This window comes from Meleagris gallopavo, chromosome 1, assembly GCF_905368555.1.
Source record: "Meleagris gallopavo chromosome 1, MGAL_WU_HG_1.1, whole genome shotgun sequence".
In the NCBI taxonomy this organism is placed as follows: domain Eukaryota; kingdom Metazoa; phylum Chordata; class Aves; order Galliformes; family Phasianidae; genus Meleagris; species Meleagris gallopavo.
In genome coordinates this window covers 61,298,541-61,311,368 of record NC_139404.1, presented here as the reverse complement: position 1 = coordinate 61,311,368, position 12,828 = coordinate 61,298,541, and the positions used below count along the sequence as shown (strand labels likewise).

Sequence of the window (12,828 nt, the reverse complement as noted above, 5' to 3'; positions counted from 1 at the left end):
CTGAAACCATTTTTCTTAATAATAATAATAACAATAATAATTTTAATGAATCCATTTCCTCTCTTTCCCAGTAACTTTGTTAATGACATTGTTTCTTTCAGCCCTACACACAAGCAAAATTCCCTAAGTCCATTCCGTTCTTCAGCTTTTAAAGCTGTTTTTTTTTAAAATAGGGGAAGATGTAATATTTCTTCATCCTGGCAAGGAAATGAAGTTTCAAATACATGAGGATCACTACCCTCCCCTTCCTTCACACCCCACACAACACATAGGTCAGTTAGAGGACAGACAGTTACAGAAATGGCTACAAGATCAGCTACTTCTACAGAGGAGGATCTGTCTTCATGAACCTGAAGGCCTTGAAAGCTGATAATTTTACACAGCATTATAAACCTTCAGTAATGTTTGCGATCATGGTTTAGATTATTTGATTCTGAGTTGGGACATTAATTGTGCGTATGCTGTCACATCTGTGTATGTACATTAAAATCGAGTTGTGGTTTGTGATGTGTTTCTTTCCAGTCTCAGAAACCTGCATGCTATTAACAAATGGAGTCTTCTGATGTGTTGCTCCTTTTTCATGGGAGAGTGCTCTAGAACCTCATCTCCTTGGTTTCAAGCATTGTGTTGCAGCCTGAAACCTTACACGCATTTTAACTATCCTGACAGAAAAGGGGTGGGAAGCAGGGAAAAATTGAAAGATCTGGCCTATATCATTGTTGTTAGTTTGATGAGCTGAATGCTCCTCCTGTACCTCTTTGTGAGAAAGAACTGTGTGCACTTTCAGTTGAGCCTTTTTATCAGTCTCCTAACCAGCGATATTAACATCACATTTCCTTTGGAGAGTGTGCTGCAGCCAAATATCACACTTGCTTCTTTTCCACTTTGTCCAGATGGGTGTTTGATGGCCCTGACGGTGTTTCATCCCGCTTGTTCCTGTAGTTAGGACTCGAGGTTAGCTGATTTCCCACGTGTCTTCTTGAATCCTCCAAGAAGCTCATTCGGAGGTGAATGCGGCTCTGCTCTCATTGCTAATAAGTGCACTGTGAAACATTAATAGCCTGTATTGGAGCATTGTGTATTCCACTGAATGCATCACACTTGCATAACATAAAACTGAAGTCCCTATACATGAAAGACCGCTTATCCTTGATGCTATTCAGCTGGGAAAAGGAGTGGTGCTGAGCCTGAATGCTGTACCATATCAGAGCATCTTCCTCTGGAACAAAAAGGAGCAAATTGTAGTTGGAAGAGGAAGGAGCTAGGGTGGGGGGGATAGGCAGTGTTCATGTTTTATAACAAACGGTGGATGTGATGGGCCTTCTTTTGGGACTAACTTCATTTTTAACTGTATTCTGTGGAAAGAACTAGAATGTACAAATAAAATTAATGAAATATCAGGAAAGGAGCAAAACCATGCAATGTTCATCCTAATATGCAATATTATTAGACAACCTACCTGGCGAAATGCTCGTTACAGCGATAGTCCTTCATAACATTACGTGCACCTCCTTGCAGAAAGAAAGAGCAAAAAACCTAAACCCTCCCACCTCAAACCCAATTGCTGCACAGTCCTGCCTAGGACAGAAACAGCTGTACACACAGGGAGGGATACGGGAGACGGGGAGCATATAAATATCAAGGATATCATGCATATAAGGGATGTTTCTCTTTCTTTACAATGACAACTACCACATCCTCTCCTTCCCAATGAGATCCTTCAGTATGCTGGTTTAGAGACCAAAAGCAGTGGAGAACTAACAATTTTAGTTTTTTTTCTGCAGACCTACCTTGTGCTCTGGGTCACTCCAAGGACAGAGAATCACCAGTGTGAGGGCAAAAAAAAGGGTGAGAGCATGTGGCTTGGGGTAGGGTGCATGAGCCTTCCCAGAGACAGATGGCCACTGGACTTGAGATCACACCACCCATACTGTACTGGTCTGGTGAAGGGGTGTGTTGCCCAAGGACCTTGATCCTGGCTGAGATGCTGAACCCTTCCATTTGCCTAAATCTGTTGAGCTTCCCTGGCATCTTTCTTCCTTCGCAGTAGATACGAGAAATAGTCATGTTATCGAATGCTCTCTACAACAACCTAAAAGTGAGTTGTAGCGAGGTGAGGGTCTGCCTCTTCTGTCAGATAATAGTGATAGGAAAGGGAATGGCCCTAAGTTGCACTAGGAGAAGTTCAGATTGGACATTAGGGAAAATTTATTCTTCAAAAGAGCAGTGGTGCTCTGGCTCAGGCTGTCCAGGCAGATGGTGGTGTCACTGTCCCTGGAGGTGCTCAAGCACTGTGCAGATGTGACACTGAGGGACATGATTAGTGGGCATGGTGGAGATGGGCTGGTGGTTGGACTGAATGATCTTAAAGGTCTTTCCAACCCTAATGATTCTGTGATTCAAATTGCAGTGGTGGCTTCTAATCTAATTAGGAATAAATTCTTTACATTACTTCAGTCTTCACATTGGACAAAAACTGCCCTTGATAGCGGTGTATACATCAATGTAACTAATGGTGAATATACAAATACTGAATTGTTTACTACTGGTGAGCAACTGTAGAGAGAGGGGTTTCTGGATGTTGAAAGCCTCAGGCTGCTCTATCTGGAATGGACCTTTTAGTAACCATGTGGAAGATTGTATAGGAGCACTGAGCAGGCTTCCACGAAAGAAGCCGCTTCACACTGACATTCTACCACAGCTGCTGGTCTCCCCATGTTTGCAGAGCTGTGCTGTGCTATCAGTCAGCAGCAGACTGAGCCTGAAGGCAGCAGCTGGAAAAAAAAAAAACACTGAAGGAAGTATTTCTTAATTTCAGTCTTTTTCTGAAATTATATATACTTTCTGATTCTGAAGTTATTACCTACGTTGGCAGCAACTTCTTGGTGTTCCTTACTGAAAGATTCATCACTGTTGCTTCAGTCTCTTGTGCCCTTTCTTGCTGCATTTAAAAGCATTTTGAAAAAAGACCGGTCTGGCTGATGCTCAAATACCAGATGGAGGTTCATGTTACGAAATGAGGAATTATGGAAATTCTTCAGTTTGAGCCCAACGTCCAGAATTGAATTGTCTGTCAGTGAAGATCCTGGAATTCCCCGTAAGACGAATTCCAGCCTGCAGAGAGCACAGCAGCAAAGCACAGGGCCTAGGGGCTGTCAGAGCGCACTGGAGGGGAATTGTTTAACTGCAGATAGTTCTCTGTGACCTGCAATGGTGGGCTGATAAAGTGATGTGTGTAGATGTCTTGCACAAAAAGGTACTGTAGCTCCCTTGATGGGATCTTTCAGAACTGCATTAAGTGAAAAGAATGCTCATGCCCTCACCTGTTTCTGCAGGGTAGCTGGGAAGTTCAGCTAAGGATATCTGCCTCAGACCCCCAGATACCCTTGCAGAGGAATGGCCTGTATCCAAAGAAGGATGGAATTAAAAAGACTAGATAGAAAGTCCTTGAGGATGAAAGGCAAAGAGAAGCTTTTATGTGTGCTCACTGCTAGGAACAAATTCTGCTGAATGGCATCCTTACACTTAGATTGGATTAAATCTCTGACTAATTCATACCAAGTCTTTTCATGTCCCCACCAGAGCAGCTGTATTTGAGCAGACTGGTAATGTTTGCCTCTGGAAATGATGAGTGCCATCTTATTTCAGAAACTGTGCTTGCCAAAGCCTCAGGGAGAGGAGAGCAAATCACAAAACCGCCTCCACCTCTTTCCTCTGTAACTGATTTCCTAACAGATTTTCATTTGCTCTAGGCATTGAGCTTGGCACTGTGTTTGCTGAGAGAGGCATCTCTTGTGCGTTTGGGGGCTTGAGGGGAATCGTTATCTGGCCAATTGAAACTGGTTCAGCATTTACTGAGAGTCAAATGTCCAGCCAAGTGGGGAACATACTGCGTGGTTACTATTTTTAAGCTATGTAACAGTATGTACAAATGGAACTAACTTATGACAAGAACAGAAAGCTCAACACTCTGAGTTTTGTTTTTGCTATACTCAGAACTCCACCTATAATCGGGATTACCTGTGGAAGTTTTGGTATGTTTTGTAGCGTGAGAAAATGTAACTTCTTGATTCTGCCTGTTTGTGATAGAGCAGCCAAAATGTCAACTAAGTTTTTGCTTACAACTTTTCCTGTCTCCTGGTAAAAGCTTTCCTGTTACCTATGAAGAAAATGAAAGATGTGTTAGACCCAGGATAGTGTAATGGGGCATTTGATTTGATCAGTTGTTGCTTGACAGTCTCGCAGTGAAGTTTATTAGCTGCTAGGGATTGGAGTTTTTATTAATAATATATTTACTGTTGTTGTGATTAGAGATGGTGGTATGTGCCAGAGTGCAAAGGGTTGGCTGTTCTTACCTTTAGAAGAGAAAAGATTTACATGACTAGGTTTGTCAAGAAAAGTGTCTTAAACTCAGTTTAAGGTACTGTCAAATCAAGAACTCCAAGCTCTAAGTACAGTAAGGAAATGCTTTGGCGAAAGGGTACGATAGAGGTGTTTTTTTTGATCTACAGGAATTCAGCCCAGGAGACGTGATAGAAGATGTTTGTGAGACCTGTGAATGAGAGCTCGGTGGAAGGATCTCATTTTTGAAATAAAAGCTATGGGATTTGTGTGTGTGTGTTTCTCTTTTCTTCCCTTGGTCTTGTGAGTTGGGATTTATCACTGTGTTCATTGAAGATATTCAGTATCTTCTTTGTTACCTAGAAGCCCCATGCACAAGTGAGTTCCATCATGAATACAGGTGTTAGCTTCACAGTGAATCTGTGGAGCAGTTCATAGAATCATAGTATAGATGAGTTGGAAGGGACCCGCTAAAAATCATTGAGTCTCTTCCTACTTTCCTTCAAATCCTGTTTTGCATCCTATTCAGACTCTGTTCAACCAGTATTGCTCTTGCTGAGGTTTGTAACTCTGCTTTTGCAAAATAAAGTGAAATTGCTTAATAGTATATTATAGTCTAATCTAATGACTAATTAACATGCAAGGACAAAAGAGACTTGTGGTGGCCCGTGGAGTATCAAGAAGCAACCTGCTTCACCTTCTCTGGATCAAGTTCCTTTTCCTTGACTGTCATTTCTGGTTTACATATGTAGAGGGACTACACAGCATGCATTTTCATGCACAACTTTTAAGGAAAGAGAAAAACTGAATGTCCTGAGCTGGGGTAATAAGTAGGGTACAAGATATCGTGCGGCTGATTTTGTTTGGCAGCAATGAAACCTGAGGGAGTTGGCTTGGCTGATGGAGCTTGGGTTTGCTGGCAGTGTGTGTGCTGGGGGCAGTGGAAGATAGGGACGTATCTGCGATAGAGAGTGCTGGATAGACCAACGCTAAGTGACAAGCGAAGGCATGCAACAAGTAGTGAGTGAAGTCTGGTCCTGTTCTGCAGCTGAGCCCTTGAGGTGTTGCTCTTGGATCTATTCAGTCAGTGAAAGGAGGCAAGCTCTGGGTTTGAGGTGCAATTCCTGGGGTGTTTTCTGAGCTTTCTGTGTATACTTTACCTAGCAATTATAAAGGCTAAGGTTGCACCCACGGGTTATAGTATGGTCCCAACCCTTCCTGGGTTTTTCATAGAATAAGCATTGAGGTTTGTTTTGTTTATAAAGTTCAGCAGCCTCTAAATGAAGTGGTTTGTGGGTTGGAGAATTTTTTACGGCTTTTTTATTCAAATGTCTTCATATAGGTTTCTTGGCTCCCCAAATAGTCTTGCAATGTCTGCTTTAGAAAAACAACTCAAAAAATTTTAAGTAGATCTGCTTTCTATATACAGTATAGTATTCCTCTGCAGAAACACAAGATAGATCTATTAAATATCCATTTGAACTGCCCTGTGCAATATACTTTATTTGCGATGCCTTAGCTAGTTGAGTATGTGTATAGTTTGGAATTAGGAATCTTTTAATCCTGTTTTATATCTCCTTTCTCCCCCTTCAAGAAACCACTTTCCTTTTTTCCACTTCTATAAAAGCTGAAAGTTGGAAGCAGCACACACGAAACTTGCTTTTCCATGTACATTTTTAAGATCTGTAACTGGAATATTTGCTCTTTGGACTGTGAGAGTCTGGTATTTACCATACCCCTGGGGAGGGAGCCCTGGAGTTAGAAGTCCAGGCAGCCACCTGCTTTGACTGGAATAAATGCTGACAGAAATGACAAATTTTCGAGTTTGCTTCTGAATGTTAAGATGTCTCCCTTGGTGACCCAAATGAAGGTGACTTTGTTAAGTTCAGCCAAGATTGGACCACGTGCTTCTTGTGATGAGTAACCTTTACCTGCCTGCATATGCAGAATTAGATGATGAAAGGAAGATCTGAAGCGCAGAGGTGGAGACAAGCGCGTGTAATTGGAGGCATGAGCTTCTGTAGTGCAGGCACGTACTACATTAGATGTTAGGCTGTTTTGCTTTCTAGATTTTGTAAGAAACATTTGATAAGCTCCTTAAAGGACAGTAATTTTTTCCCTCTTGTTACTTGCAGATCATATGTATCTGTCTTTTTGTCCACGTTGTTTTTTTCCTACATTATCTTTTGTGATTGTTGCAGCCTGTTTTGGTAGAAGATTCAGACAGGTCTGACCTTCATTCATATAATTAAAAAAAAAAAAAAAAAAAGTGAGTTTTATTAGATGGTTAATTTCTTTTGTGAGATCTCTTATGTTTTTTAAAATCTGGGCTTTGTTTGTTCCATCATGCCATGCGATAGCTTGGGGTGATCAGAGTGCTGGCAGAACCTGAAAATCTCAGAGGAGTTGTATTGCTGGGCTGCAGAGGTCTCTACAGTGCGTGCGTAGCCTGCAGTCTTCATTCTGCTTTAACTTTCCAATTGGGTCAGAACAATGCTTTTTTTCCTCTAATGTTCAGTACAGCTTTTCTGAAAACCTTTTTTTCTTGTGCCATAGCATGTTGGCTTAGAAAGATGAAAATCTGTACCCTGTATGATATCAAAAGCTTTTCTGTCTGGCTGTGCTAAGCCAACTGACTTGTTTTTTTTTTGTCAATTTGGAATCATAAAGTATTGTGAAAGTGTCATTCCAGTCATTTCTTACAGGGCTTTTTTTTTTTTTTTATATTGGAGCTGTCCTCAGATAGCATTTGAAGAACTCCAGGAGTAAAGTCCAGCTTGCAAACTAGATAGAACTAACTTCAGGATGATTTTCCATGTTGAAAGGTAACATCAGGATCAGCTTCAAGGCGGTTCAAATGAGAGAATGGCATTCAACCTCCTTACCTAGTAAGAGGTGGAGTAAGAAGCCTCCAGGTGTTTCAGCCCAGCACTAAGATCTCCCTCACCTAGTGCAAAATGATTGTATGCTTGACTTACAAGTTACGTATGTATGGCTCATCAGAAAATACCAATGGTCTGACTTCCTACAGGTGTGAGGTATGGTCTTATGGGCATGTCTGTAGACTGAGGGCTCCCTGTACTGAAACATGAGGATTTGTGTTTTAAGGGTTCCTGTTTTCTCCCTGGGGCTTGTGAGAGATGCATGAATTTCACCATGCAGGTAACAAATGAAGCCTTTGCTGTCGAGTATCTGGGGGTTTGGGAGCCTTGTAAAGGGAAGCGTTGCTCTTGCAGGATTAGTTCCTAAGGTTTCTGAGGCAAGGAGGACGTGGCAAGCTGTGAGATGGGGCGAGTCCTTTGGTAGGGTTAGCATCCTCTGGTATTTACAATGGTAAAATCTGGGAGGAGTTGGAAGCAGAAGCTGGCACTGTGCTGTAGCAGTAAGAAAGTACCGAGAAGTAATTGTTGTGAAGAAATGTTTTGGAAGTGAGTGCTGCCTTCCTTTCAGAGCAGTAGGCTTGTCGCTGAGCACCTTGTTGCCATATGGCGTATAAAACAGTGATGATGATGTGTAGCTGCATGTCTTTAGTGCGCTATCATGGTAGCGTCTGTACCAGGAAGAATTTAATAGACTTTGTAGGATATGCATGAACTTCACCATACAGATAACGAATGCAGCCTTTGCTGTCTGATGTCTTGGGGTTTTGGAAGGCTTTTAAAGGGAAAGTTGCCCATATAATACGCCCTAATAAACACATTCCAAAAATGTTTATCCTCACAGTTTTGATTCTAGGAAGAAGTACTTAACTCTTCTTTTGGGAAATAAATTTTATTTATGGGTAACAACGTGGTTCTTTACAGAATGGTGAGAGTTCCAAGATATGCCTTGGATGTCCTCAGCTTCTCAAGCATGCGGTTAACAAGTTGGTTCTAGGTGAGAAGGAATACTGCACTGGTTACTGTTGGCCCCATGTGAAGACTTGTGCTATGAGGGGTCTCCCTGGTATGTGGCTGTGTCATGGGTATGTTCAGGAACTCTAAGCTAGTCATTCTTGAAGTTTGTTATACAGTGTGACGGCCTATCATTCCTTTCCCATGTAATAAGGGGGTAGTTACCTCTTCCTATTCCATGGTATCATGCCTTTTTCTTTCTTCTTTTTTTGTCTGTGGAGTTTTTGCTTTATGATTCAAGGAAACTGTCTAAAATGGTCAAATACATAAAACTTCCAGTGCTTAAGATAAGCAGCTTTTCCTCAAATACCAGAAGGAGAATCCCAAGTAGAACATTCTGGGGCATTATTTTTTATCAAAGGAAGAAAAGAAGACATCTGATCTGTTTTTTGGCCTCATTTTTGGATGCTGATGTTCACTCACTGTAGGGACCCTGATTTGATCAAAGAGTGGTGTATGACAGAGCGGCAGAGTAGTACATTTGTTGAATTTATGTAGATAAAAGGTCTTATTTTGTAGTTCTAATGTTTCAGTAAACATTTTATGGCACTTAAGAAAGGATTAAGAATGAACAATCTACATATTTTTATTCAGTACCTTGATGTGAATTTGGGAACCAAATATCTGCAGATGCCTCTGTGTTTGTTTCCATGTTCTTTGATATAATTTGCATTTCTTTTCAAATTATTACTGAATTGAGCTTTCTCTGTGACAATTTGTGACCTGTTTGTATATATAGTTTGATCATCTTGTGAGGAACGGATTCTTGTGTTTGCAGCAAGTTCACATCTGATCCCTCTTTCTCCCACTTTTGATCTAGCTTGGCGGAGTTAGAAAGCAAACAGATGGGAGACCCAAATGATTCATCCCTGCGTGGTGTGCAGAAGCTCCTCAAACCAGGTTTTGATAGGTGCATAAACAGCAAACATTTATTGTCCACTGTATTTGCTTGAGCGTTTAATGTTATGAATGAGAGTAGGTCTAAATACCATCTTCAAACTTGACTGTGTGTGGTACTGACATTTCTTTTTTCCATCTGGTCTAAAAGGGAAGCTGCACACAATGGCAGCTCCACCCTTTTGTCCTCCTGCTTTCCCATTTCTTGTCTGCATGATACGGAGCTAAAATAATTGCCAATGCTTTTTATCTTTTCTTGTCAAAGTTGTCCTCTTTTTTGCCATCTGTTCCCCAGCCCTTACAGCCAACTTAAGCCCTCACTTCTTGTTATCTGGGATCACTTACAATGTGATCAGCATATTGTAGCAAAGATCATTTCTTCCGTTTTAGCCAAAAGTATAAATAAATCAAATCCTGAAAAGAAAGCAGAGCTCCTTCATTTGCTGGAATAAAGACTTTTGTTAGTGTGGTTTCCTAAAGAGGGGAGGCTTACAGGATTCAGTCATTTGTCCATCTGCTTTTCAATTCATCCTTAATAACTTCTGAACCATTTCATCCAGATTTGACGGAGTAAAAGTCTTGAAGGTAATTCATTTCCTACAAGAAAACTGGTGGCTGGCTAGGGGAGAGAGACAAAAATAGGTGTCCCCACTGTCTGCAGCATAGCTTAACAGTAATCTGTTCTTAGGCTTTTGCTAGCCAAGTTGCAAGTGTGTACTGGCTGCAGTACTACGCTAATCTCAGAGTTTCCAGAGTAATTTACTGAGTCTTAGGCAGAAGGTAAGGGGCCATGAAGGGGAGACAGGGGCATGGGATGTTGCTGGGCAATTGGAAATACGATGGAAAGGATGAAATCAATGGAAATTGGGGCTCTTGGAGCTATTAGTCATTTAGATTTCATACAGTACTGTAGTTTATTGATCACTAGCCTCTCAGAGGTTTGTCTGTCAAGGGTGCATCTGCACTGTTTGCCTAGCTGTGAAATAATCAAAATGTAAGAAAATACTGGCATTGTGCTCAAAAGATCTCTCACTCAGAAGTGGCGAATGTTTTATTTGCTCAAAATGCTGTTTTGAGCCAGAAAGAACAATCTGTGAGTTTAGATGGAATTAAGTCAATAGTTACTGCTGGAAAAAAAATGTAGGAGAATGCTGGAAAATACATTCCCATACCAAAATATTTTACTTTTCCAGGCCCAAAACATTAGTTGAGTGAACACTTTTAACTAAATCCGGATTGAATATGCAGGAGGATGATTCCTGTACAGGAGGTATGTATTTGGGATATAGGATTTGCAGCACTGCAGGAAGTTGAATTTGTGTAACCAAAATCGCAGTGTGTGTCACTTGCAAAATCCTTTCCTATTTCTTCCATTTGATACAAGTTGGGGTGAATTATGCAGGCATTGGACTTTCTTTATCATGTATGTGTTTGGTAAAATATTCATGTGCCTGTGGTGACTGCACGTGAAGGGGAAGGAAGCACCACCCGGAATTATTCATCCTTTGTTTCTGTTCTTCATTGGATTCTTTTATCCTGCGCAGGAGCGGAGATTCTGAGCGTACTTTCAGCTATGAGTCAGTAACAACCCCTTGCTATTATTGTAAATAGCAACATGAACGCTGCTTTTGCATGCATTTTTTCACAGATTTTGTCTTTCTTTCCCAGCGCTTTGGCCAAGGGATTTGCAGAGCTTCTGAGTCAGCAATCAGCTGCCTCGAGACAAAACATGCAGGATGCTGCAGACTTGCAGCAGGGCCAGCAAGGCACACAAATACCCTGGAAACGTGGCAAATAATTCCTGCCTGCCCTTGCTTTCCCTCCTGTAATTTCCATGCTCTCTGACATGTTGCTCACAGGTTCCGAGGGCTTTGGGTGTATACATCAAGAATGCAGAGTTTTGAGGAGTGACTAATTACAGTGACTGAAGCCTCTGTATTTGACCTGTGGGCATAACTTACTTAACAGCCAGTGTGAGATGGGATGTAGGCAAAATTAACGTGCTGCTCTGGTTGTGCTTCACAAATTGACCTGCTTTTGCAGGACTGTCTCCTGACTTGGCCAGCCTTGAACACAAAGCACTAAGTTCCTGTGGTGACAGAAGGCTGGATTTTAATTCACAGATCTCTCTGTGCAGTGCAGAATCGGTGTCACTTCGTTCTTTTTTTGAAAATACAACAGGATTCAATACAGCACAACAGAAGGAAGAGCAGGAAATGAGACTCAGGCTGTCCTTGCGTCCGGGTTTATCAGTATTAGTTTGTGGACCAACCAGCTTAAATTGCCACTCTGCTGCATTTAGGCTGTGTAGTTTCTGGGGGTTATTCTTAGGAAGTGCTATGTCCATCATCTGAAGTGCTGCTGTAGAGGTTTTGGGTGGTAGAGTGTCAGGGATGGGGGAAATGAGCAGAATACTTGAAGTATTGTGCTGGTAAATGAGGTGTATGGATTTAGACTGTAGGTATTTTATTTCATCCCCGTTATCAGATGCACTGAAACTGCTCCTTCAACGTAAGAGGAGATTTGTTGGGGCTCTTTATAGCATTCTTGGGAACAGGAGGTGCAGGCTTAAAGCACCAAAGCATGGTGGTCCCCCTTAGGTGCAAGCCTGAAGCACACTTGATAGTGAAGTTAAGATTAAAAGTAAGGAAAGAAGTTAATTCCGTACTGCTTAATGAGCAGTACTGCTGTGGACAACGTCAATGTCCATCAGCTATTTAGAAAAACATCCTCATTTGTGCTGAGTCTTCTAAGGCAGCTGTCCTAATAAAGTCAGAAATACACTGAGTGGTATAACCTGTCGTTATGCTGTGGCTTCTGCAGGAACTTTTATTTCTAATACCAAACGGTTTAGGGATGTATGTAAAGGTTTCTGGGTCTCCTGTGCTATTTGTAAATGTAAGCAATAAATGCCATGCTTGGCTGGGAAGCAGGAGTGCCCACATAAACTGCTGCAGATCTGTCCTGGCGGAGGGGAAGAGAGACATGAGCTGTAATGTTTGCCTTGGCTTCCTGTCTGCTGGAAGTGGGAAAAGAGCTGGTGAGAATCTAAAAGCTTTTATCCGAGTCCACATACTTCCTTTTTTACCTTAATGCCCTTTGCAAAAAAACAAAGGAAAATGTACCTCAAAACTGTTTTCCTTTCCACAGTTCCAGTGTATGTTCTCATGCTACTGTCCTATCTGAAGATAAACAGAAATATTCTTTCTTAGAGTAATTGTTTATACCTTATTTGTATGTATGCGTTTATATGTGTATGTCCATAAAAGAAAGATTTATTATATATAAAGTGGAAGAGCTTTTCTTTAAAGAAAATTGTTGTTTGTGTTCCAAACAATTCTATACTTCTGTGGGATCCTAGGAAAGCAACTAAGAGTAGCAGGCTTCTCATCACTGTATTTCATCTGCCAAAGATCCCAACTACCACCTGAAATGTGGGGATCCGCGTATCAAACAATGTTGAAAACCACAGAGCAGAGGAAACAGCCTGAGAACCCTACATGGATAGTACTACAGCTCCATTTCTCTCTTGGGCTACTTGCTTACTGATACAGGAAATGGCTCTAGGTGAAGCAGATATTTATACTGCTTGATGCAGCACAGGCCGGCATTTTTATTCAGTCTTGACGTCTTAAGCATTTGATTGCTCTTAGGTTTAACCTCATTCTAGTACTGCAGTATCATCATTTTTATTATG

At 41.4% G+C, this 12,828-nt stretch overlaps 1 protein-coding gene across 14 annotated transcripts in view; it reads left to right on the top strand.

Annotated features, from left to right (window-relative positions):
- Window positions 1–12,828, top strand: part of MICAL3 (microtubule associated monooxygenase, calponin and LIM domain containing 3) — a 155,753-nt gene that overhangs the window by 37,523 nt on the left and 105,402 nt on the right. The gene's annotated exons all lie outside the window — the stretch shown is intronic.